This window comes from Stegodyphus dumicola, chromosome 11 (genome assembly GCF_044657685.1).
Source record: "Stegodyphus dumicola isolate Sdum_Otavi_A_Nest chromosome 11, ASM4465768v1".
NCBI classification, from domain to species: domain Eukaryota; kingdom Metazoa; phylum Arthropoda; class Arachnida; order Araneae; family Eresidae; genus Stegodyphus; species Stegodyphus dumicola.
The window spans coordinates 160,525,053-160,552,826 of record NC_140778.1 but is presented as its reverse complement, the minus strand read 5'-3'; the positions used below and the strand labels follow the sequence as shown (position 1 = coordinate 160,552,826).

General features: G+C 31.8%; 1 protein-coding gene across 3 annotated transcripts in view; it reads right to left on the bottom strand.

Annotated features, from left to right (window-relative positions):
* The window catches only part of LOC118200055 (uncharacterized), a 438,581-nt gene that overhangs the window by 338,183 nt on the left and 72,624 nt on the right, over positions 1 to 27,774 (bottom strand). For all 3 annotated transcript variants that reach the window (XM_085826181.1, XM_085826180.1, XM_085826182.1), the window contains exon 2: positions 4,395 to 4,481. The gene's annotated coding sequence lies outside the window, so the exon portion shown is untranslated. The remainder of the gene's footprint in view (positions 1 to 4,394; positions 4,482 to 27,774) is intronic.

The following is a 27,774-nucleotide window of genomic DNA, read 5'->3' as shown; positions in this document are numbered from 1 at the left end:
ATGCACGTACGTACGTACGTCCATACGTTCGTACAGACGCCACGAAAAATTCTCTTCAGAATTCATTTTAAAGCAGTTTTATAATTTTTTTTGAACGAAAAGAGTATTTTATTCTGTCCTTACGTACAGATATCACGCAAAAACATCGTTAAATTGCATTCGATTGCAGTCAAAATTGATATTTTTGTTGAAATATGCTATCTGAAACTTTTCGCGATTACAATACTTCGTACAAGGAAGTAAAAATATGTTTCTAACACCATATATTACGTACCTCGTACAAAATCGTTTGTTTTGAGTCCGTTCCCACAAACATTTATATACATGCGATTACAGAAAAGGGTTATCAAACTTTTAAACAGCTAAGTTGCATCAAATTTGTACAAGCCTAACTGTAAAACAGCTTTATCTGGGAATATAATCCATACTTTTTATCAAACAAACAAAAAAATGGCAGCATTTTATGCTATAAAATGATAACTTAAACAGATAAAAGAGAACTGATTTATTAAATTCGAACAAAACAAAGAAGTTCCGTAACAGGTTTTATCACTGTCTTCGTTATAAAAATAAAACATTCAAAAATTATATTACATTTCCTTTACGAAATTCCGAGTTTTGAAATACCGTGATTGATATTATCTAACACGGTCAAATACAAATACCACCTGCACGCAGATTGGGATATTAAAAAGATAAAAAAGTCAATGGTCGGTAAACGGATGTAAAGCAAGTACTTCAGATAATCATATGCGGAAAACCTTTACAAATAGTCCCACAGAAACCTTTTAAATAACAGTGAAAGATAAAAGCTTACAAGAAGAAACGACTTTAAAACACTCATAGATAATACTTGAAAGAGAACTTTAAACCGCATTCCAAGGCTGTTAAGGCCAAAGGCAGTAAGTATTTTATGAACTGGATTTGTTACTATTTACTTCGCATACAAACTCATAAAATATCTTTAATTTATGAAAGTTGTCTCGAATGATACTGTGAATTTCCGGGTAAAATGATAAATTTCAAAAACAAAATATTCCGTTTCCCTTTCTGGTGATCGGAACGAGGGAAGCGTTACAATTTCCACTATCAAATTTCGTATACTGATTGGTAGCAGGATCATACAAAGACAAACAAATTTAAATATATACTCATGTTGTTATTATACTTTAAATTCTAGTAAGGATTTTATCGTTTCACAACATACATAGACGGATTTTTAAAGCTTCTGTTTGACAACAAATACTGATGCATATCACCTTTACTATCCAAATTTCATATACTGATTGGTAAAAGGATTACATAAAGAAAAACAAATTTAAATATATTACTCATGTTGTTGTTATGATTTAAGTTGTAGAAAGGATTTTATTGTTTCAGAACCCACAAAGATGGACTTTTAAAGCTTCTGTTTGACAGAAAATACTCCTGCATCATTTCCACTGTCCAAATTTTGTATACTGATTGGTAGGAGGATTACATAAAGAAAAACAAATTTAAATATATAACCCATGTTGTTGTTATGGTTTAAGTTCTACAAAGGATTTTATCGTTTCAGAACACACAAAGATGGACATTTACAGCTCCTGTTTGACAACAAATCCTGATGCATCATTTTCACTATCTACATTTAACATACTGATTGGTAGGAGGATTATAGAAAGACAAACAAATTTAAATATATTACTCATATTGTTGTTATGATTTAAGTTCTACAAAGGATTTTATCGTTTCAGAACCTACAAAGATGGACTTTTAAAGCTTTTAAAGCTTCTGTTTGACAGCAAATACTCCTGCATCATTTTCACTGTCCAAATTTCGTATACTGATTGGCAGGAGGATTACATAAAGAAAAACAAATTTAAATATATTACTTATGTTGTTGTTATGATTTAAGTTCTACAAAGGATTTTACCGTTTCAGAACACACAAAGATGGACTTTTCTGTTTGACAACAAATACTGATGCATCATTTTCACTATCTACATTTCACATTTAAATGTATTACTCATGTTGTTACGTTTTAAGTTCTGGAAATGATTTGTTGTTTTAGAAGATACAAAGATGGATTTTTAAAGTCTCTGTTTGACAACAAATACTGCTGCATCATTTTCATTCTCACGCTGTCACACAGAATCTTCGTGTTAGCGTATTCTGTTCCTTTGCTTTTGGTTTCGCTGAGAGTGCAAGAAAGAATATCATCTGGACAAGGTCATTACAAACTCCGATTCTTATATATATAATATACATAATGGCGGGCCCAAGGCGTTGGCTCTACTAAGGCCAGAAGCAGTGGTCACATTATTATGGAGGCACCTAACAGGTTGACCACCTTTGGCATCTATGAAGGGACGGACAAATACAACCATGCCTTCTCCAGGACTCGGACTCAATCCCTTTGGTATCGTAGACGACCCTCCTAAACCACTATACCGTCTGGCCGGCAGTACGCAAAGGTTAGCTTCTTAAAAACGTGCGTTTTCGTAAAGGATTACTGAAGGATGCTTGCTTGTGTCCATGTTCAAGACCCATCACACTGAAGGATGCACCAGAGGGCGCAACTGGTGATTTTTCAAAGAGCCCTATGCTAGAAGCCAAGGATTGCTTCCGATGTCTAATATTTTAGTGCGGCGGCAGATAATTTTGCTCAGCTTAGACAAATAAAAGCAAAGAAAAGGAAGCCTAGGTACTCTGTTCCGTTAATGAATAAAGGACCTTCTAATTGTATCTGACTCCACCTACTCGTTGAAGATGGCAGCCTACCTACGTCAGCAAAATTCCTGGAAATGTTCGGTTCATCATAATTTTGCAGGAACTAATTTTTCAGCATGACCGCAGCTTTACACTAGGGAGAAATCATGGAAACCCCACTTAGCTCGTTTAGAAGGAACCAAAGTAGGGACAAACTATAATTCTTCAGGTAATAGTGGTCCACTCGGCTTCTATCAGTCTTCTATCTTTCTACTCTTCAGGCCCACCAGCGGCCGAGCGGTAAAGTCGCTGAACACTGGTAGTTCGGTCGGAGGTTCGAATCTCGCGAACGGACTGGCTGCAAGAGGTTTTTGTGATTTTTCCTATGTGTAAAGTGTATGCGAGTCGGTTTCCCTTAGAAAGGTCCTCCACGAAGGCATCCCTTCCCTTAGGCAGATAACTCTCGAGGCTTTGCCCACAAACCAAGCGTCTATCTATTCTTCAGCTACTACCAGTCTACTCGGCTACTACTGGATTTGATTATGAATCTCACTCAGGTATATTGGATGGTTTTGACTAATATCTATTAATTTTGATTTTACCATCATTCTTGTTAGAAAGACACACTGAGAGCTATATTTTCAAGGAAAAAAATTGCTTTGCATAAAAGAATAATTTCTTTTAAACGAAGCTTACACAAAAGATTGCATTCTGTTTCAATGTAAATCATTTTAATATGACCAAAGCCACATTCAGACTTGATAAGGCCCTAAGTTATCTGAAGTACGGGGCCTGAGACTGTTATATTTTAATTTTGGGGGGGGGCCCTAAGATATAGCTTGTGCAGCTTATATTTAAATCCAGCCATGAATGTAACTTAACTACCAAAAAGCCAAAAGAATTCTCTGTTGCAAATAGTATAATTTTTTGGAATTACACTTCCAATCCCAGTTTTTTGATAACGACATAACTACGCTTTAATGCTATTTTCCAGTGACTGCATCCATACAGGCAAACGAAATAATTATTATTAAAAAAAAAATCTGAAAGGTTTCAGATTTTAAATTACGACCAAAGGTGGTTTTTTCAACGTTTTATGTGTTACCTTTATTTATTAAATATCATGTTCTTTGCACTTAAACCATAAAATTTAGTTCAGTAGCAATGTCGCAAAATAATTTTAAAATGAGCCTATCTTTAGAATTTCTGATACACAGTTCCAGGTTTTTGTTCCCCGCCGTACAGTGTTGCCATGCTCGCTTTTAAATCGTTGAGTTTGTTACTCAAAAATTCGTTAAAGTTTTACAAAATATGAAAGCGATAATAAAACAAATTCTAAATTTCAAATTTGCTCTACCACATGCCCATATTCGTAGGAGGATTACGTCATTCAAAATTCGATGGCTCTATGTACCGTTGTTTTATCACAATGCCAGAAATAGATATACATTTATGCAGATTTTTCATTATTTAATTTCTTCAAATATAATGCAAGATTCTTACATTTTTTGGCAACAGTTTGAAAAGTAAAACGGACATTTAGAGTGATTCAACGCAAAATTGCAAAACGAAAACAATAGTCCTTCAGGGACAAAGCTCCTTTAGACTAAAAAGGGGGGAGGGAGATTTATCAAATTATCTAATAGTATAAATATACTGCTTACTAATATAAAATTTTTAAAAAAAAATTTCATGAAACTTACTTCCTAGGCAGAGTCACTTCGAACAGCTACTTCGAGAAACTGCCTCTGCAGAATATCTTTAACTTTTCTTTGACCATTTCTCCTTTTCTGGAAATAACGCAAGAAATTAGTAATTTATAATAGTTACATATTAATGCTATAAAACATAAAATTTGGATAATTTACATTAAACAAATCGTAGTTTTATCTACGTCTACCAACTCCATTCTTAATAGTCATTAGAGCTTCAGCTTATTTCCTATTTCATATACTGGCAACATTTTTGGTGTGCAGAACCCTTTTTCATCTTATTCTCGCTATTTGTGATGTCCCGTTTTAGCTTTTCCCACTTCAGGATTTCTGGAGGTGGCAAGAAAAATCGTGCCACTTCAAGCCTTTTCTTGCTTTTCGCAGCTATTAGCAATCAAAAATCGTGCTATTTCAGCCTTTTTTTTAACAATATGGGAGAATTCCCTCCCTGTTTTCTTTAACAATAATTACATACATATAATAAAATTCAGTGAAATAAAAATAAACTTAACAGCGAAATAAATTCATGAATTTAAAGTGATGAAAAAATTTATTTTAGAATTTAAAAGAAGGATGTATCCTCTATTTCAGGGTTTCTTAAACTTTTTCCATTCGCGACCCCTTCTGCCACTGAGATTTTTTCGTGACTCCCAGGACCCCATAATATTTAGAAAAATTTTGTGGGACCCCCCCCCCATAAGTATTGCGCAAATCCGACACACGCGTGAGTGAAACTGTCAATGTTTTCACTTGTACTGTAATATATTTATTGCAGTTTTAGGTTATTAACTTTGATTTCTAATGACATAGAACAATGTGAAAATTTTAAAAGTAACAGACGAAATAAGAGCGTCATGTGCAAAGCAAGGAAAATGAACGTTTATATTATAAAAAGAATGCGTCGAAACCTTTTCGTTTTTTTTTTTTTTTTTTTTTTTTTTTTTCTTTGTCTATCTTGTCTTACCTTTATCTAGTTTCAGATACATTGTGTAAAAATATTTGGTAATTGTAAAATTATTATAATAAGTTAAAGAAATATCAAAACCCTGCTCTATTTGAATATCATGTAATAATTCTGCTTCCCCCCCCAGATGGTGATAAAAAAATCTCTTTTTCTTTCTCCTTTATACATGGCTTATTCTCTTCCACGATGAAATGCATATTTGAAAAGTATTAGTCACTAAAATGATGAATCTATTTTATTGAAAACTGAGAAGTAGCATCACTTACAATTTTCATAAATCTTTGGAGTTCGGAGCATGAGTACTTTTAAATTAGATTTATTATTTGCTCATCTCTCAAAAGTTGACAATATTCGTTTTTGTTCAAGGATACCGAATAGCGGCGATTATTATTTAATTGACAGGGTTAAGAATTATTACAAAATAAAAAAATAATCACGTTTATTATATTAAATAACGTTGACCGTATGAAAGGCCCACCAGCGGCCGAGCGGTAAGTCGTTCAATACTGGTAGTTCGGCCAGAGGTTCGAGTAACGCGAACGAACTTTTCTTATGTTTAACGTATATACGAGCCCGCTTTCCTTAGAAAAGGTTGAAATGATAACTCTTCTTACCTATCCCATGAAAAAATCCTGAAATGAAACAATTTTCAAAAAGAAAATCTCATCTAGGGCAACCTGAAATGGGACAATTTTCAAAAAGAAAAACTCGTATAGGACAGCCTGAAATGGGACAATTTTCAAAAAGAAAATCTCATCTAGGGCAGCCTGAAATGGGACAATTTTCAAAACGAAAATCTCATCTAGGGCAGCCTGAAATGGAACAATTTTCAAAAAGAAAATCTCATCTAGAGCAGCCTGAAATGGGACGATTTTCAAAAAGAAAATCTCATCCAAGACAGCCTGAAATTGGACATAAGCTTCGCACTTGCAACGGAGTAGAGGCGAAAGGGGCTGTATCTCGGAACTTAAAAATACCACATCTTTGGTAATATGGTCAGCAACAAATAAATCTGAGACATTGCTGTTAAACGATAAAGCCTAAAATTTTTCATTTGTCTTTCATATTAAACATTGTCATCCTCGTTAGTATTAAAAAAAATCATTTAAAAATACTTAATAAACAATCTGAATATTTTTATAAAATTTTAAGTGTTATTTTATACTATTAACAAATTAAATATACAAATTAAACATGATGTAGTATGATAATTAAATATTGCGTGAATTTTTTATTACAACGATTGCATACGAAACTTCTGCGACTAATAATTTCGGCAAATGAAGTGGTAACAATTCCTTCTTTACCAGGACACGAAATTGCCTAAAAAATAACACCTTCTTCAAAGAGTTACGAAAACGATGGACTAATTAAAAAAATCCAGACTTTTATAAATACCAACTCGTATTAATATCTAATACCACACTACGACTTACAAAATTTGAAACTAAAATACATTTACAAAGTAAAACACGCTGACTGTACACACACATCCAGATACACAAATAACAACAATACGGTTACGAATTGCCCAGCTGCGGTAAGATAGCTTCTCCGCAAAGCGGGTTTAGGGTTGCCAGAAAGTGGCAAACAAAGGCAGGGCTGCCACATTTTTCGCGAAATAGCCCATTTGGCGACATAGGCGACAAAATCGACGATATGTCATAGACGGAGAAAGAACATTCTAGAACGAATTCTTACCGGTTTTACCGAATATATTCTCGAAGGTAGGTCAAAACCTATCATTATAAGGGCACAGAACCGATCCTCCTAGCCGGCATAAGCCGGCCGTATGATAAAAAAATGGGACTGGCCAGAAAAAAACAAATATAAGAAAAAACATATAAAGTATAAAATCTGAGTCTTAGTGCCGAATTCCAATTCTATCGTTATTATTTATAATATTCATTATTGTATCTGCAAAATCTTTCAAATTTTAATAGTTGCTTTTAAAATCTTCCTTAAAATTATTTCTATATTTCTCTCTTGCGCTGCGGGTTAGCGTACATTCATCGACGAAGGGCCTGGAGTCTCCAAACTTATCACATATTAAGCATTTATCATTATTCTGTAGATGGAACCGATGACCTATATATAACCTACTTGTAAGCAGAGTAACAGAGTATCTTGAGTAGTCTGTTGAGTTCAAAGATTAGCTCGAGAGCGATCGACAGAGTCGGGAGCTGCACTTTAGTGCTTTGCCTAAGCTTCTGATAAGACTGAGAGCTGTGTTGCTGGTTCTTTCAGAGTGTTTGCCGTAGTTTTTCGACGAATGTAAAGCGTCTTTGAAGCTGCCCTGTGTAATGCTGACGAATAAATTGTGTTTTGATTCATCATCAAGTATTGTCATCAATCACACCAAATCCACGAACCCGCAGAACCCTACAATACTGTTATGAATAAGCCTTCAACCTTCCTGATACTGATCGGGCAAACTCAAAACAGGTAAATAAGTAAATTTTAGCTGCTTCAATAAACTTTCTTTCTCTTGGCTAATATTTCTAATTTTCATATGCTCATTGAGAACTCGAACAGGTAAAAACCCCTACAACGAAGCTAAGTGGGCGAGTCAATTTTACAAAGGTGTAACAATCTGGGTTAATAAGGTCGTGACGGACTACGGGTATAATGTTTTATTTCCCTCCGTTGAATTGCCACAGTTTATGACGAAATATGATGCAGTCAACACAGTTATTAAAATTTACTGTTCATGATGTCCCATTTCCGCCTTTTCTAAAGTCCACGCCGACAATTTTATTCCCAACTTTGCCCGAATAAGAAATATCCTCGGACTTCACTCAGCCTTTTTTTTCTCACCTCTTTATGTATTAACATATAAGATGGCAAAATTACGACGTAACAGGCAATACATCAAAAGTAAGTCTGTCAGTACTAAAATCTGATGCAAATTAATGAATTAACACATTCTTCCAATTACATACATATACATTACAGATCCACTGTTTTCATTTTACATACAAAATCCTGTCCTAGCAAAATAAAATCCTGCTAGCGGAAAAGAATTGGGAGGGCGCTAGAAACACCTCTTTTGGCTGTGTTGACACTTCATGAAACGTAAGATCTTAAACTTATTTTCCACTCGCCTTTGCGCATAGCCAATTCTCAAATGAATGCGTTTTGGCAAGGAAAGCCCTTTTGCTTTTAGTCAATCTAATTTATTCAAAATATCATTCCCGAAACGTTATATTATTTAATGCAATATGATGATTTTATTTTTAGCAATTAATACTTCAGCCCCCTCCAACAATTAACACTATAAGTGAAATTTTAATTATAGCAAGTGTTAACTAAACTTCTATTTCTCTTACTAAAATTTATAACATCTTATTCTCCATTAATTTTAATAATAATAATTTAATTACACTGTTTAATAATAATAATTTAATTACCGTTCCATCCAATCTTTCACAACTACAGTTTTTTTTTAAGAATCACACACGAAAAAAACTTCCAGAGTTATTCTATGGTATGTTCTTAATTTCTAACTAAGAATTTTTATGAACAAACACTTGCTATTTTATTGTAATTGATGAACGATGTTTTTAATAATATATGTAATTACAAAAACTATTAAGGTAGAACTAAAAAAAATGAGTTAACTTTTCTAAATTTGAGTGGTAAAGTATTCCAGATCGTAATCTAGTTTTCAGATCGAATTTTTTTTTTAAAATGTTTTAATTTAAAATTTTAAATAATTTTTTTTTCTTAAAAAATATTTTAATCGAAGCTTTCAAATTAAAAAAAAAATAGCAAGTTTCTTTAACAAGAAATACTCTATTCATTAACACAAATTCTTCTCTGCTGATAACCAATCTCACTAACAGAAACACAAATTTACCCAATAAGAAACATTTCAAGGCAGGCCAAACTAACATGAGATCTATAATTACACTGTTTAATTACTCTGTTTAATAATAATAATTTAAGTACACTGTTTAATAATAATTACACTGTTTAATAATAATAATTTAATTACACTGTTTAATAATAATAATTTAATTACACTGTTTAATTACACTGTTTAATAATAATAATTTAATTACACTGTTTAATTACACTGTTTAATAATAATAATTTAATTACACTGTTTAATAATAATTACACTGTTTAATAATGCTTGAAATTACGATTCTAGAAGTCTCATTACTTTATTTTAAACCCCTGAAACATATTACCTGCGTTGCTGGTAATATGTTTATATCAGCAACGCAGATATTCGTTTATACTTTTTATGTTTACACAGAACTTGGAACTGTTAAAAAATTCCAAAAAATAAAACGTACTGTTTTATTATAGAGGAAAATAGGCGGTACGCAAAGAAACAACGTATTTTTAACTATCAAATTCAAAAGTCTTGTGAAGAGAAACAACAATTGATAGAAATTTCCTGTGATCGAACTCTTAACTGAAGATTTCAAAAATAACACACTCGTTAATTTTAGGCTGAAAGTCATTTCAAATAAAAGTATTAAGTTTGTATTGCCTTTTCGGACTTTGTTATTTTGCATAACTTATTTTTGTGAACAAAGATTTTCTTCCATGTTATTTCTGTTCAATTTTTACATCAGTTTCTGTTATTTCTGTTCAATTTTTACATCAATTTCTGTTATTTCTGTTCAATTTCTCCACTGACATCGCACACTGAGAAAAGTTCTTTTCCGCGATCAAACTTGCAAACATGATATGAAAAAGAAGGACTGTAGATTCTTAACTTGTATTTTCTCAGAGAAGATCTTTCTTTTTTTCTGTTTTTCTTTGTGGGGCTGTTTTCTCAGCGAAGCTTTTTTTGTCTGTTTTTGGACAATTGAGACATCCTTTTCCAAAGAGATTAATCATCAGCGTTAGTTAATTTCTGGCAGTGATATTCCTTCCCCCATTTATACCATCATTACTCACATAGAAGTTGCTGACAAGAACAAAATTTGTTTTCACGCGTAAATGGAAGCTGTGATTTATTTTTATCGACTCCTCCGTTCCGTAATTTGTTTCACTAGCAAAATAATAATCAAGCAAGATCTGAGAACTCCAATAATAATCGGCGCCATTTTGCTAACCACGTTCATGTTTCCTTTACTTACAACCAGGTAACTTCCACACTATTTCAAACCTTTTTGTTGTTGTTATATTAAAATAACGTCAATACCTAAACAATTAACTCCAAAGCCTTCAGTGATTAATAATGCATTTAGAGGAGTATGTCATGTCATTGGCTTCTTAGACATAACAATAAACTGCTCTGATCCTCAAATGATTAAAGATAAGTTGTTAACGAGGTTGATTATCATGCCATAGGATTTGGGTTAAAATCTCGAATAAGACATTTGGGACTGTAATGTCTTTGAGGAATAGATGAAGAATCTATGCCTGTAATCCGTCTATGCCTGTAGTTCTCAATCTCTTTGCTCCATGCAACCCTTTTACCACTTGATACTGGTAGAGTACTTGATAGAGGCGACCCTTTTCCCTTCCCCCTTTCCAAAACTCGAAAAACACATGCATACATTTATTAAATTTCAGATTACTTTTAATGTATTTTATAAATTAAACAAGAAAAAGCAGAAAAAATGTTGATGAACACCAAAATTGAATGGTGCCGCCTGACCGGTATAGTGGTTAGCGTATCTGACTGCCGTGCCGAAAGGACCGGGTTCGAATCCCGTAGATGGCATGGATATTTGTAAATGTATAGTATCCGTGCGGCATGGGGGGCACTCTAAATATGCGGCAAGCCGAAAGTTCTCTCGAGAAGGTAGTGGTAGAGGAAGAGGGGTGGGAGACCATCCGATCCGTCTTCCTCGGGGTTCTCTCCATCAAAATTGGGGGAGGACATGGAGGTAGGAAAGGAAGGAGGGGCCAGTCGGCACTAGAAGTGAAGCACTACTTTGAAGCTTGGGTCACCAGATGGGGTGTTTGTTCTTTGTTTACATTCAGAAGCTCGCTTGACACGGTTTTGATAGTATTTCGACACACGACAGTTCCATACAAATAGAAAAAGGGACACTTTCGCATGAAAGAAACATTCATAGTGTGATGGATAATAGCAATTTGTATAGTTTAGTGACATTTACGCAAAAATCACATCTTGGTTATTTTTCGATAACTAAGAACAGCGCGATTTTGATTATGAATTTGTTTTATAAAATTCTAAGCTGTTGAACTACAAAAATATAGATTTTAAGAAAAATGTTATGCTTAAAGAATGAAAAATACCTTACGGTACATTTAAAATTGTATACGTCTTTCGATACCCTTGATAGAGTATTCGCTACTTTTATTTTATTTTCCAAACGCCAAAATGTTTTAAATAAAACAAATTTTGTTCACATCCATATATTATTGTTGCATATTATTCCAAAAAGCATGTATCTGCCTTTGACAAAATACATAAATCTTCATTAAATTATTTATAAATGTATTTGAAATGAAGAATTTATTCACTTATAAACAACTGTGAAAGTACTGTGAAGAAATCTAATTATTAAATGTATCTTATTTATAATGATTATAAATGTTATCTAAATATATAATAACCTTAATATTGAATTGTAAACATAAATTGAAATCCTGTTGACAAATACGTTATAAAACTATTTAAGCAAGAAATGTTCGTATTGGAAAGCAATCTGTTAAAAGGTATTGTAAAGCAAATGCTATGAGATGCGCACTTAAGAAAGTAATAAAAAGTTTTGGAATATGTATTGTTGAAATGAAGGGTAAAAAAAATCTGATAAGTATAATTAAAAGAATTATTCCCCTTACATTTTATAATAACTCAGTTACAAGTTATTACGTAGCATCGCCTGTGCTTCAGAGCAGGGTACGGGAGAAACTTGTTTAGGGCAACTCCATCTTACTTCCTACCTCCATGGGGGAAGACCTGAGGTAAGTCGTACTGTCACCTGTAAGTTGCTCAAGGTTGTTGCCGACGATAGGCATATTTTGCTCTCCTTGCCACGAGCAGTTTCGTGGGCTGGGGCTGACTATAGGTCAGACAAATGAGCATTAGTCAACAGCAACAGCAACAACTGGAATGGTTACGATTTTTATATTCATTAACTTACAAATAAATTTTTAACAGGTACAAAAAAGAGACTGACAGCATTCCCTTCTGAAACTATGAAATCCCCCCCTGGAGAATTTGATAGTCCATTCTCATTTTTTCATAGTTCTTTTTCCAAGGAGGGAACTTCATAGTTTCAGGGAACGCTATATGTCTTTTATTTACCTGTTAAATATTTAGTTGTAGTTCATGAATATAACAACCTACTTCTCCCGTTAATCTGTGATATTCCCCAAGAGGAAATTCCCCCTTGTTGAGAACCCCTGGTCTGTGCAGTCTGTGCCTTCCTTGGATGCTTCCTTGGATATATCTTTAGTTCTCCAGCCATAACGTTTGTCTGGTTCAATTTTCCTCAGCACAGGTGATACAGTTGATAGCCACCTCCGGTTACCGCAGCTATGGTTTCGGATTCAAATCTCGAAAAAGAACACAGAATGCTTGGTATTGTAACGACTCTGAGAAATGGACCACAGTTTAAAACCCGTGAATGCAATCTATGGCTTTCTTGGATGCTGCTGGGCTTGTCTTTGGTATTCTGTACACATCAGTGAGTTAGATTCAAACGCCACCAAGGTATGGATGTTTGTGACGCATAGTCTTTATGAAGTTGACATTTAAAATCCGTCTATGTATGTAGTCTCTCTCAAATGCTGCTGGAAATGTGTACTGTGTTTGGTTGTGTATATTTATTTTATTTGATTCGTAAAGGACTGCTGGTATAATTGTTGGCAAAGTCTGGCTATTTTGCCGATGGTTTGAGTTCAAATTCGGAACAAAACAAAGACTGATGCCAACTTCTTTGCGGAATGAATTACAGTTAAAAATCTGTCTATGCAATGCGTCTTTCTAGGATACTACTATCTTCGGCTTTCGAGATGTCCACTTACCTGGTTTGATTCCAGAAGATTGGCGGTAAAATTGTTAGCGAAATTTAGCTATTATACCAAAGAATTAGAGCTCATACCCTGAACAAGATATAGTTATTGTGATAGTAAAGTCTGTAAGAAAATACGAGTTCCGCCATCACTGATTTTGGCATTACACAGACGAACCTCAGACCTCCGTATTAAGGCATGAGGTCGGGAAAATCGTCAAAAAGGGCTTCGAGAGGGCGTGTTCGTTGCATACTCATAAACCGTTTGCCATGGGAGCACACTACATTGCGACGGAGTTTTTAAAAATTTAAACTCTCTTGAAAAACCCTCGCTGAATCGGCAACCCAAGTTCACCACTCCCAGGCGCGCAAACAACATAACGCTTCGAGACCACGAAGGACCACGAAGGGTGGGGAAGCCTATTGAAAATCCACAGTTCCGGCCGTTACGCTAGCCCACTCGGATGGCCGAAGCCACGACCGTCCAGAACAGCACTGGCTGCCCCTCTGGCCAAAGAAACCGAGTTCGTGTTATGGTGCCCCACAGCCGCTACTATGCATTATGCTAAGCTAGTATACGCAATCTCAGAGCCGCTACTATGTATTATGCTAAGCTAGTACACGCAATCCCAGAATGCAATTATGCTAAGCTAGTATACGCAATCCCACAGCAGCTACTATGTATTATGCTAAGCTAGTACACGCAATTTCATAGCCGCTATTATGTATTATGCTAAGCTAGTATACGCAATCCTAGGGTCGCTACTATGTATTATGCTAAGCTAGTCCACACAATCCCAGAGCCGCTATTATGTATTATGCTAAGCTAGTACACGCAATCCCAGAGCAGCTACTATGTATTATGCTAAGCTAGTACACGCAATCCCAGAGCCGCTACTATGTATTGCGCTAAGCTACCCAATTTTCTAAGCATTCACTTTGAATGATTCCGGAGTTTCTTTCCAAGCTACTTCCAGATAAATAGAGAATATGATTTTTCGAAATGTTGTCCTTCTTATACATATTATATAGAAAATAACAACCCACCTCTTTGATTGCTTTTGATGCAGTAGCCTAGACTATATTCCGAGAGAATTCTTAAAATATGGATTAAGGAAATAACATAATGCTTTTATATTTGGAAAATTCATATTACGTATCAACAACAAATAAAAATTCCTGGGAAAAGAGAGAATAATATTTTTCTTGCAATAACTGTTATGAGGAACTTTAACTTCACTATCTGGTTATACGTTTCAGCAAATACTTTTAAATTAAACATTATTTCTCTTTAATTTCCAGAAAGAGAGCGGGCATTAACTTTCAGCAGACGATCTTTCATTAAATACTTTTCAATAAGAATAAACGAAAAGGAAATACTGTTAAGAACTTTAAACAAGATATGAAGTTACGTCCACAAAAAAATGTACAAGAAGTTATTATAAAACCACTGGAGGAAAATATTATGATGAAAACTATTGGGAACTTTAGATTAAGTTTCATAAATGAATATTTTGCGCCATTATATCAATCGATATAAATCTCCAAGTCCGAGATCCAGACTCGGCAGGATTTCGGCGATTCCAGATTAGGAATTTTTTCCGAATATTACACCATTAATTTAAGTCTAGTAAGACGACATAAAGAAATTATAAAATTAAAAATATGAAATAACGATTTATGAAAAAATAACCCATACGTGACATAAAAAATCGAAGTTTACAAAAAAATAATAAACTCAAAACTTTTTTTTTTTTTTTTTTTTTTTTTTTTTTAAGCCCAAAGGGCTTTAGCACAGAAGGACTATTAGTCTAAAAGGCATTTTGCGATGAATCACTGAAAGAGCAGTATCACTTTAAAAATTGTTGCCACCAAATATTATTGCCCTGTATTATATTTAAAGAAATGAAATAAGGAAGAATGTGCATGTATGTGTGTTTCTCGCACTGTGAAAAACAATGGTACCAAAGCCCTAAAATTTGAATTACGTAGTCTTCCACCCACCTAAAAGCCCGAATTTGGAATATTTTTTATTATCGATTTCCTATTCTGTTAAACATTTATGAGTTTTTGAGTAAGAAACTCAACGATTTCAAATCGAGCAATGGCAACACTGTACGGAAGAAAAAATAAAATCTCCAGCGCCAGAGACTGTGTATCGGAAATTCTAAAGACATGCTCATTTTAAAATTATTTTACGATATTGCTGTTGAACTGAATTTTATGGTTTAAGTACGAAAAACATGATAATAAATAAAGGTAACATAGAAAACGTCCCTTTTCTTTTTCAGTTTATTATTATTATAATTTTATTAATGGCGGGCCCTCAGCCGACTTTTGCTTCACCACTCCTAAGGCCAGAAGTGGTGGTCACTTTATTATGGAGGTACCTAATAGGTGGGCCACCTTTGCCTCCTTTGAAGGGATGGATAATATTGTAATGTATTGAAATTGTATAATTGGTAATGTATGAATTGTATAATTCAGTATCGTAATATATAGTGCACTGCTGCAGAATTAATTTTTAAATGTATTATAATTGAATCATTAGTAAGGTAACGTATTGTAACAGTAGCATGATACAAAAGCCCCTGTATGGCCATGTACTTATATTTTTCTCAGATATCAACAAACATTGGGACCCGGGCGCGTAATGGCAGACCGCACATTGAGTTGAACAGTGTTAAACGAATGTCGCGTACTGCGCATGCCCAGAAAACAATTTGGCGTAATTACTATGTCGGCGCGATTTGAAAAGAAGATAAATACGGTATATGGTAGATGTACCGCCATCTGATTGTAAACAAATCTGGCGTTTAAATCTTCGTAGAGTATAATGTAAATGTAAATTAATTACTGTGTTAAAATACTATTTTTTGCTGTACTGCTCAAACAACTAGAAAGCTGTAATTATTGCGAAGTAATGTGAAGCAGTGTTTGCATTCAAAATGTAAAATATAATACCTATAAAATTCTGCACATTCCTTTGGAACTGTACAAATTTTCGTTCAGAAAAAGACTGAAATTTATGATATATTAGTTGAAAATTTATTCATTATACTTTTAAGCAATAAAAACAATTCGGGATTTACCATACGTTCCATTCGTACATACATAAAGAAACACTGAGGAATATAACAAGTGCTTGCAAATAACACTGAAGAAATTTTACAATTCCTTAATGCTAGTTATTAAATTCTTTGAAATGAGAAAATAAAAGCGCGAATATACGCTAACAAACTAAGCGAGATACTCCAGTTTACAATTACTGAATTATAACATGTAAACAAATTACATTTAAATAACGAATTATTACGAACATATGTTAACAAATATTAAATGCAATGTTATTGACAAATTACAATGAAATATATATTAGAAAAATAAGCAAATGCAATCGGTATAGAAGTTAAAATAACTAATAAGCAAAGTTCCACAACATTACAGTTGTAAACATCATTCGAACATACTCGACAGCCATGGTGATCACGAATAAGCTAGCGTAGGGTTGCTTAGTCGCCAATATTTCTTCCCGCGCCAAAGGTACACCATCAAGCATGCGCAGTAAGCGAAATTTGCTTAACATTGTTCAACTCAATGTGCGGTCTGCCATTACGCGACCCGGGCAGTTGGACGGCAGCGAACACCATTGGCGGCTATGGATAATGGCGGACGTGGTGCTGTACTGATTAACCATTAAGGTAAAGGGACAGTGCCCACGTCCTCCGTCACTTATCACTTATGAAGGGACGGACAAATACACCCATGCCCTCCCCGGGATTCGAACCCGGTCTCTTTGGTATCGCAGTCGGCGCCCCTAACCACCAAACCACTTGGCCGGCAATAATTTATTATACTTACGTCTATTTTCCGCATGTGCCTAAGGCCTATCTGAATCCCGATTAAATAAATTTTAATGTATACTTAAGGCTTATCTAAACAATCAATCAGTTTTTATTAATTCAAACAGCACAAAATGTAATCTTTTGGTCTATAAATATCGTTTCATATTTCTTTTTCATATGGAAAGAAATTTCTGTTAAATTTTTCCTTGTCAACACACTCAACACTTCGCACCGCAGTTAGCTGAAGTCTGTAATCATCGCCAAGCATAATGTCAACATAAAAGATTACCATGCTCTTACTTATTTTATCGCTAATATTTTTAATAAAATTTTTAGACATCGCTGCCCTCGTCACATGTTTTATCATGAAAAAGTATCAAATGCGCATGCGTAAAGCATCCCCCCCCCCAAAAAAAATGGTTGCTGATTTCTGGAAGTCCGAATTTTAGATCATTCCGGATATTATTTTGGTAATACTGTACGAAGTCCAAATTTCGGATTTTGTACTGTATAATCAAATGTATGCCTATTACGATAGCAGTTTTATAATCAAGAGAAATCCTACTCTACTAAGAACACAGACAAGTCTATTTACCACTGAGTAAATGCCTATCTCGCTAAATTAGCAAGATATCGCCAAGCTGGCGAGAAATAGCTCGAATTCGCTAAAATTGGCCGCCATTTGGTGACATTCTGCTCCGGTCCCTGCATAACTGTAATGGCTATCGTACACGAATAACCGTAATTGATGCTACAGGTAGCTGTAACCGTACCCGGATCTCACATGCCTTCCAGTAATTACGAGATGTGAAAGATACTAGAAATCTCTCAGCGGCCGGAAGAAAAGTATATAAGACCGCGAACAAGATCAATTTCTGAGTAGTTTCAGGGCAGTAGTTTCTCAGTACTCTGAATTCAGCTCTGAACTACACGTTCAATCCGTGAGCGCTTCGCCTTTTAGATGCTCTTTGCACTGCGTTGTGTTTAACTCCCTTAGCAGTCTGAAGTGTAACTAGTGATTGTGCTCTGTAATAGTCAGAAGAGCTGTAGGAGTTCTTTCCCGCAAAGTTCCAGAACTGTAAAGTGTTTCTATTAGTAAAAATAATATTTTATCAAGTTATTATCTGTTCTATGTGCAGACAATCTACTACGAAACCATACGCACGCAATAATATTATTTTAAATACATTTTTCTAAAGGTAAGATAGGGGTTTCCCGAGAAAAAAAAAAAAAAAAAAAAAAAAAAAAAAACTTATTTCTAAGAGTTCTGTGAGGTAACAAAATTCTGAAGACCCCTGTTATAGAATCATTAATTAATATCCAAAGAGACCTATGCTTAGGTCAAGGTTTCTTAAACTTTTTTCAGTCGCGCCCCTTTTTATCACTGAGAGTTTTTTCGCGACCCCAGGACCTCATAATATTTGCGAAAATTTTGTGGAACCCCATAAGCGTTGCGCAAATCCGACAGAGGAAAACTGTCTTTTTTTTCACTTGTGCTGTAATATACCATTACAGTTTTAGATGATTGACTTTAATTTCTAATTTTAAGACATAGAACAATGTGAAAATTTTAAATAAGTAACAGACGAAACGACAGCCTCACGTGCAAAGCAAGGAAAATGAACGTTTATATTATAAAAAGAATGCGGCAAAACGTTTTCGTTTTTTCATTGTCTGTACTGTCTTATCTTTAGCTATTTTCAGATACATTGTGTAAAAATATGTTTTAATTGTAAAATTATTACAATAAGTTAAAGAAATATCAAAACTACTAAAGTTTTTTGCGACCCCCAATGGGGGTCGCGGTCCACAATTTAAAAAACTCTGCTTTAGGTTAAAATAGCACGCGAAATAATAATTTTAGAGAAGTCAAACAACAAGAATCGGCGTAATATTTGTAAATTTTGCAGTGATAATCTTGCAGTGATTCTTATCCCTTTCATTCGTACTTAGGCAGCTGAGGAGGATGGTTCTATAGTTAAAATACAAATAGGGAAAACAAATAGGGAAAAGAGACAAATTAAGGATATTTCTTTTTCTTCTTATTATTTGACAAATGAATTAAGTTTGCGTTTACGAGTCTCATTGAATTTCGGGACGAAATTTGTCTGGGCTCTCTTCATAATTTACCAGGTACGGAGTTTCAAAACACTTTTCCCTTGGTAAGTTCTCTTATGTTATTAGTTCTCTTATGCTCCAGACAGGGAAGATCACAAAATTTTTTGCAGAACTGTTTAATTTTTTACGCCATTACTTCCCTTGTTTACTTTCTTGTTTCTTCGATGTTTCAGCATCTTAGATTCAATTTTTTCTTTCACATCAATGTTTTCATTTCTTACGTTTTTGTTTTTATGTTGTTCATGTATTAATTTACTTGGCAAAATTGTCTTATTATTGATAGTTGGATCTTATAATGCTTTTAGACTTTTAAACTCATAGACATACGCTTGCAGACGAATTAAAGACTTTAATAGAAACGTAAATCCTTCGGGTCAATAATTCACACATTATTATTATGAAACTCTTAACACACAAAGCTCTCCAGGACCGGTTTCCACTATTATTGCAACACTTCTGGCGGAAACGGCCATTGATACGGAAATGAAGGTTACTAAGCTAAAGTAAACCACAAGGTTGTTTCTTTATCATATTTCGCGGTTTTAGACAAAGAATTTGACGTCACTTTTGAAGGGCGCTGAATCTCAAAAAGCAATGTCTGTACTTCCCATTACACGTTCGTTAATCATCTTTCAAAAACCTCCCTGTTAAACCTACATTTTCTTTAAACACTTTCTCGTTATAGGAGGCGGTGATACTACATATACTAATCTTGATTCTTACCAAGCCTTTATTATCTTTATTGTTATCACTTATCACGACCTATTATCGTCAATCAAATACTGCCGTCAGTTTATTTGTTATTCGTTTAATAGTAAATTTACAGTACCTCCAACTACCATAGTTTGAACACATAAAGTCCTGCACTGGAATATGCGACACCCCCCCCCCAGAAACCTAAATTTTAAATTTTGAATTTTTTACTCCCCAAAAGGAGTATTAGCTTGCGAAAACATGATTTCACGTTGATTCACTTTAAATGTTGTCCGCTGTAAATAACCTGTTTCGTTTTTCCTAGTTTTCTGTTGCCATTCGGCAAAATGTAAGATGTTTATCTTTCAAATGTAATATATCTGTTATTGATTAACAAATTACGCTATTTAAAAGCAATTGATGCAATTCTTAACAATATTATTATTACGAATTTTGTGAAGATGGGATAATCCCACGATGCGCATTATAGTCACAGAACAACAACATTAAGATAACAAACCCTAAACCTATGGAAACAGAAGAGAGCTGCAAGCGAGAGAATGGACTTTCATCAACGAAATAAACAATTTCCTCTACCGCCTACCATTAAAGCTTAAATCGGCCGCTAGAGGGCGTTAATGACCAGGTTGACTATCCCTGGTTTAATGCACAGTCATCTAGTATATTATAAAATGTTTCGAAATTTCACCTGAGCCATTTCTATTGATAAACCATGTTAAACTTTAAAAATAGCCTTTTTAAGTGACAGTTAAAATCTTAAACCCTTTCAGATACCCCCTTTATTTTTTTAGACCGAATTTAATAAAATATTTATTATGAAACTCAATAATTCAAAAGAAATATGTCGCCACTACCCGAAATAAAATACTTTTATCTTCCACGCGCCAGTGTGTTGCATTTTTAATTTAATTATTTTTTAATTTTAAAGCATATTTAATTTTTTTCAAATTTAATTTGTCTGTTATTGATTAATAAACTAAACAATTTAAAAATAATAAACGCAGTTCTTCATCTATACTGCTATTAATTACTATCTGGTCCTCGTGAAATTGCACTAACTAAAAAATTCAATATAAAATACCCTTTCTCATTATATAATTTAAAAATTAAATTCATTATATAATTTCCCTTTTTCTAATGATTATTTTAGGGAATTGCCCGCGTTAAAAGCGAGGGGGGGATATTACAATTTTCTCTAAATCAAATTTTATCGAAATGATAGGAAAATTTATTTCTAAGGGTAGGAGGAATCTTAAAAACGGCAACATTTGGATGAAGGGTTTTAAGAGAAAGGAATTACGAGGGAAAATATATATATATTCTTACGAACTAATCCAAGTTTTACCGAAATCTCATCGGAAAGCATGGGAAAAACTGCTTTCTTTTACAACAACATGTAGATTTTTCATGCGAGAAAATAAGAATATTGAATAGCTTAGAACTAACTACGTTAAACTCCGTTGCAAAAATTAAAAAATTCCCCTTATTAATGACACAATATTCAGTTTTTATTCAATGGAATCGTATTCAGCTAAGATGGTATTGCAGTTAGGATACATGAGCCCTATCTGTATACGTATATACATGGCATTATGTGGATGTATATACATATACAGACAAAGCCATCCACAAAATCATGACATTTTGTGATAACATCTATCCACAAAATGTCATGATTAAATGCTACTTTTCTATTAAGAACCAGAACTATATGTCACTTATTTCCCAAAACTAAAATTTGTAAAATTTTTGATTACAAGTTACTTTTCTACAGAGAACCAATACATGTGACTAATTTTCGAAAACTAAAATATGTACAATTTTTGATTACATGCTACTTTTCTACTGACAACCAGAAACATATGTCACTTATTTCCCGAAACTAAAATATGTACAATTTTTGATTACATGCTACTTTTCTACTGACAACCAGAAATATATGTCACTTAGTTCCCAAAACTAAAATATGTACAATTTTTAATTTTTTATGCATTTTATATTTATATGTACAATTTTTGATTACATGCTAGGTTTCTACTCAGAACCAGAAATACATGCCGTTTATTTTCCAAAAGTAAAATATGTATAACTTTTAATTTTGTATGTACATTTCGTATTTTTATATACAATTTTTGATTACATGCTACTTTTCTACTGACAACCAGAAACATATGTCACTTATTTCCCGAAACTAAAATATGTACAATTTTTTATTACATGATACTTTTCTATTAAGAATCAGAAATACATGTCACTTATTTTCCAAAACTAAAATACCCACAATTTTTTACTTTGTATGTACATTTTGTATTTATATGTACAATTTTTGATTACATGCTACTTTTCTACTGACAACCAGAAATATATATCACTTATTTCTCAAAACTAAAATATATACAATTTTTAATTTTTTATGCATTTTATATTTATATGTACAATTTTTGATTACATGCTAGGTTTCTACTTAGAACCAGAAATACATGCCGTTTATTTTCCAAAAGTAAAATATGTATAACTTTTAATTTTGTATGTACATTTCGTATTTTTATATACAATTTTTGATTACACGCTACTTTTCTACTGAAAAGCAGAAATATATGTCACTTATTTCCCAAAACTAAAATATGTACAATTTTTGATTACATGCTACTTTTCTACTGACAACCAGAAACATATGTCACTTATTTCCCGAAACTAAAATATGTACAATTTTTTATTACATGATACTTTTCTATTAAGAATCAGAAATACATGTCACTTATTTTCCAAAACTAAAATACCCACAATTTTTTACTTTGTATGTACATTTTGTATTTATATGTACAATTTTTGATTACATGCTACTTTTCTACTGACAACCAGAAATATATATCACTTATTTCTCAAAACTAAAATATATACAATTTTTAATTTTTTATGCATTTTATATTTATATGTACAATTTTTGATTACATGCTAGGTTTCTACTTAGAACCAGAAATACATGCCGTTTATTTTCCAAAAGTAAAATATGTATAACTTTTAATTTTGTATGTACATTTCGTATTTTTATATACAATTTTTGATTACACGCTACTTTTCTACTGAAAAGCAGAAATATATGTCACTTATTTCCCAAAACTAAAATATGTACAATTTTTGATTACATGCTACTTTTCTACTGACAACCAGAAATATATGTCACTTATTTCCCAAAACTAAAATATGTACAATTTTTTATTACATGATACTTTTCTATTAAGAATCAGAAATACATGTCACTTATTTTCCAAAACTAAAATACCCACAATTTTTTACTTTGTATGTACATTTTGTATTTATATGTACAATTTTTGATTACATGCTACTTTTCTACTGACAACCAGAAATATATATATAATTTCTCAAAACTAAAATATATACAATTTTTAATTTTTTATGCATTTTATATTTATATGTACAATTTTTGATTACATGCTAGGTTTCTACTTAGAACCAGAAATACATGCCGTTTATTTTCCAAAAGTAAAATATGTATAACTTTTAATTTTGTATGTACATTTCGTATTTTTATATACAATTTTTGATTACACGCTACTTTTCTACTGAAAAGCAGAAATATATGTCACTTATTTCCCAAAACTAAAATATGTACAATTTTTGATTACATGCTACTTTTCTACTGACAACCAGAAATATATGTCACTTATTTCCCAAAACTAAAATATGTACAATTTTTTATTACATGATACTTTTCTATTAAGAATCAGAAATACATGTCACTTATTTTCCAAAACTAAAATACCCACAATTTTTTACTTTGTATGTACATTTTGTATTTATATGTACAATTTTTGATTACATGCTACTTTTCTACTGACAACCAGAAATATATATCACTTATTTCTCAAAACTAAAATATATACAATTTTTAATTTTTTATGCATTTTATATTTATATGTACAATTTTTGATTACATGCTAGGTTTCTACTTAGAACCAGAAATACATGCCGTTTATTTTCCAAAAGTAAAATATGTATAACTTTTAATTTTGTATGTACATTTCGTATTTTTATATACAATTTTTGATTACACGCTACTTTTCTACTGAAAAGCAGAAATATATGTCACTTATTTCCCAAAACTAAAATATGTACAATTTTTGATTACATGCTACTTTTCTACTGACAACCAGAAACATATGTCACTTATTTCCCGAAACTAAAATATGTACAATTTTTTATTACATGATACTTTTCTATTAAGAATCAGAAATACATGTCACTTATTTTCCAAAACTAAAATACCCACAATTTTTTACTTTGTATGTACATTTTGTATTTATATGTACAATTTTTGATTACATGCTACTTTTCTACTGACAACCAGAAATATATATCACTTATTTCTCAAAACTAAAATATATACAATTTTTAATTTTTTATGCATTTTATATTTATATGTACAATTTTTGATTACATGCTAGGTTTCTACTTAGAACCAGAAATACATGCCGTTTATTTTCCAAAAGTAAAATATGTATAACTTTTAATTTTGTATGTACATTTCGTATTTTTATATACAATTTTTGATTACACGCTACTTTTCTACTGAAAAGCAGAAATATATGTCACTTATTTCCCAAAACTAAAATATGTACAATTTTTGATTACATGCTACTTTTCTACTGACAACCAGAAATATATGTCACTTATTTCCCAAAACTAAAATATGTACAATTTTTTATTACATGATACTTTTCTATTAAGAATCAGAAATACATGTCACTTATTTTCCAAAACTAAAATACCCACAATTTTTTACTTTGTATGTACATTTTGTATTTATATGTACAATTTTTGATTACATGCTACTTTTCTACTGACAACCAGAAATATATATATAATTTCTCAAAACTAAAATATATACAATTTTTAATTTTTTATGCATTTTATATTTATATGTACAATTTTTGATTACATGCTAGGTTTCTACTTAGAACCAGAAATACATGCCGTTTATTTTCCAAAAGTAAAATATGTATAACTTTTAATTTTGTATGTACATTTCGTATTTTTATATACAATTTTTGATTACACGCTACTTTTCTACTGAAAAGCAGAAATATATGTCACTTATTTCCCAAAACTAAAATATGTACAATTTTTGATTACATGCTACTTTTCTACTGACAACCAGAAATATATGTCACTTATTTCCCAAAACTAAAATATGTACAATTTTTTATTACATGATACTTTTCTATTAAGAATCAGAAATACATGTCACTTATTTTCCAAAACTAAAATACCCACAATTTTTTACTTTGTATGTACATTTTGTATTTATATGTACAATTTTTGATTACATGCTACTTTTCTACTGACAACCAGAAATATATATCACTTATTTCTCAAAACTAAAACATATACAATTTTTAATTTTTTATGCATTTTATATTTATATGTACAATTTTTGATTACATGCTAGGTTTCTACTTAGAACCAGAAATACATGCCGTTTATTTTCCAAAAGTAAAATATGTATAACTTTTAATTTTGTATGTACATTTCGTATTTTTATATACAATTTTTGATTACACGCTACTTTTCTACTGAAAAGCAGAAATATATGTCACTTATTTCCCAAAACTAAAATATGTACAATTTTTGATTACATGCTACTTTTCTACTGACAACCAGAAATATATGTCACTTATTTCCCAAAACTAAAATATGTACATTTTTTTATTACATGCTACTTTTCTATTAAGAATCAGAAATACATGTCACTTATTTTCCAAAACTAAAATACCCACAATTTTTTACTTTGTATGTACATTTTGTATTTATATGTACAATTTTTGATTACATGCTACTTTTCTACTGACAACCAGAAATATATATCACTTATTTCTCAAAACTAAAACATATACAATTTTTAATTTTTTATGCATTTTATATTTATATGTACAATTTTTGATTACATGCTAGGTTTCTACTTAGAACCAGAAATACATGCCGTTTATTTTCCAAAAGTAAAATATGTATAACTTTTAATTTTGTATGTACATTTCGTATTTTTATATACAATTTTTGATTACACGCTACTTTTCTACTGAAAAGCAGAAATATATGTCACTTATTTCCCAAAACTAAAATATGTACAATTTTTGATTACATGCTACTTTTCTACTGACAACCAGAAATATATGTCACTTATTTCCCAAAACTAAAATATGTACAATTTTTTATTACATGATACTTTTCTATTAAGAATCAGAAATACATGTCACTTATTTTCCAAAACTAAAATACCCACAATTTTTTACTTTGTATGTACATTTTGTATTTATATGTACAATTTTTGATTACATGCTACTTTTCTACTGACAACCAGAAATATATATCACTTATTTCTCAAAACTAAAATATATACAATTTTTAATTTTTTATGCATTTTATATTTATATGTACAATTTTTGATTACATGCTAGGTTTCTACTTAGAACCAGAAATACATGCCGTTTATTTTCCAAAAGTAAAATATGTATAACTTTTAATTTTGTATGTACATTTCGTATTTTTATATACAATTTTTGATTACACGCTACTTTTCTACTGAAAAGCAGAAATATATGTCACTTATTTCCCAAAACTAAAATATGTACAATTTTTGATTACATGCTACTTTTCTACTGACAACCAGAAATATATGTCACTTATTTCCCAAAACTAAAATATGTACAATTTTTTATTACATGATACTTTTCTATTAAGAATCAGAAATACATGTCACTTATTTTCCAAAACTAAAATACCCACAATTTTTTACTTTGTATGTACATTTTGTATTTATATGTACAATTTTTGATTACATGCTACTTTTCTACTGACAACCAGAAATATATATCACTTATTTCTCAAAACTAAAACATATACAATTTTTAATTTTTTATGCATTTTATATTTATATGTACAATTTTTGATTACATGCTAGGTTTCTACTTAGAACCAGAAATACATGCCGTTTATTTTCCAAAAGTAAAATATGTATAACTTTTAATTTTGTATGTACATTTCGTATTTTTATATACAATTTTTGATTACACGCTACTTTTCTACTGAAAACCAGAAATATATGTCACTTATTTCCCAAAACTAAAATATGTACAATTTTTGATTACATGCTACTTTTCTACTGACAACCAGAAATATATGTCACTTATTTCCCAAAACTAAAATATGTACATTTTTTTATTACATGCTACTTTTCTATTAAGAATCAGAAATACATGTCACTTATTTTCCAAAACTAAAATACCCACAATTTTTTACTTTGTATGTACATTTTGTATTTATATGTACAATTTTTGATTACATGCTACTTTTCTACTGACAACCAGAAATATATATCACTTATTTCTCAAAACTAAAACATATACAATTTTTAATTTTTTATGCATTTTATATTTATATGTACAATTTTTGATTACATGCTAGGTTTCTACTTAGAACCAGAAATACATGCCGTTTATTTTCCAAAAGTAAAATATGTATAACTTTTAATTTTGTATGTACATTTCGTATTTTTATATACAATTTTTGATTACACGCTACTTTTCTACTGAAAAGCAGAAATATATGTCACTTATTTCCCAAAACTAAAATATGTACAATTTTTGATTACATGCTACTTTTCTACTGACAACCAGAAATATATGTCACTTATTTCCCAAAACTAAAATATGTACAATTTTTGATTACATGCTACTTTTCTACTGACAACCAGAAAT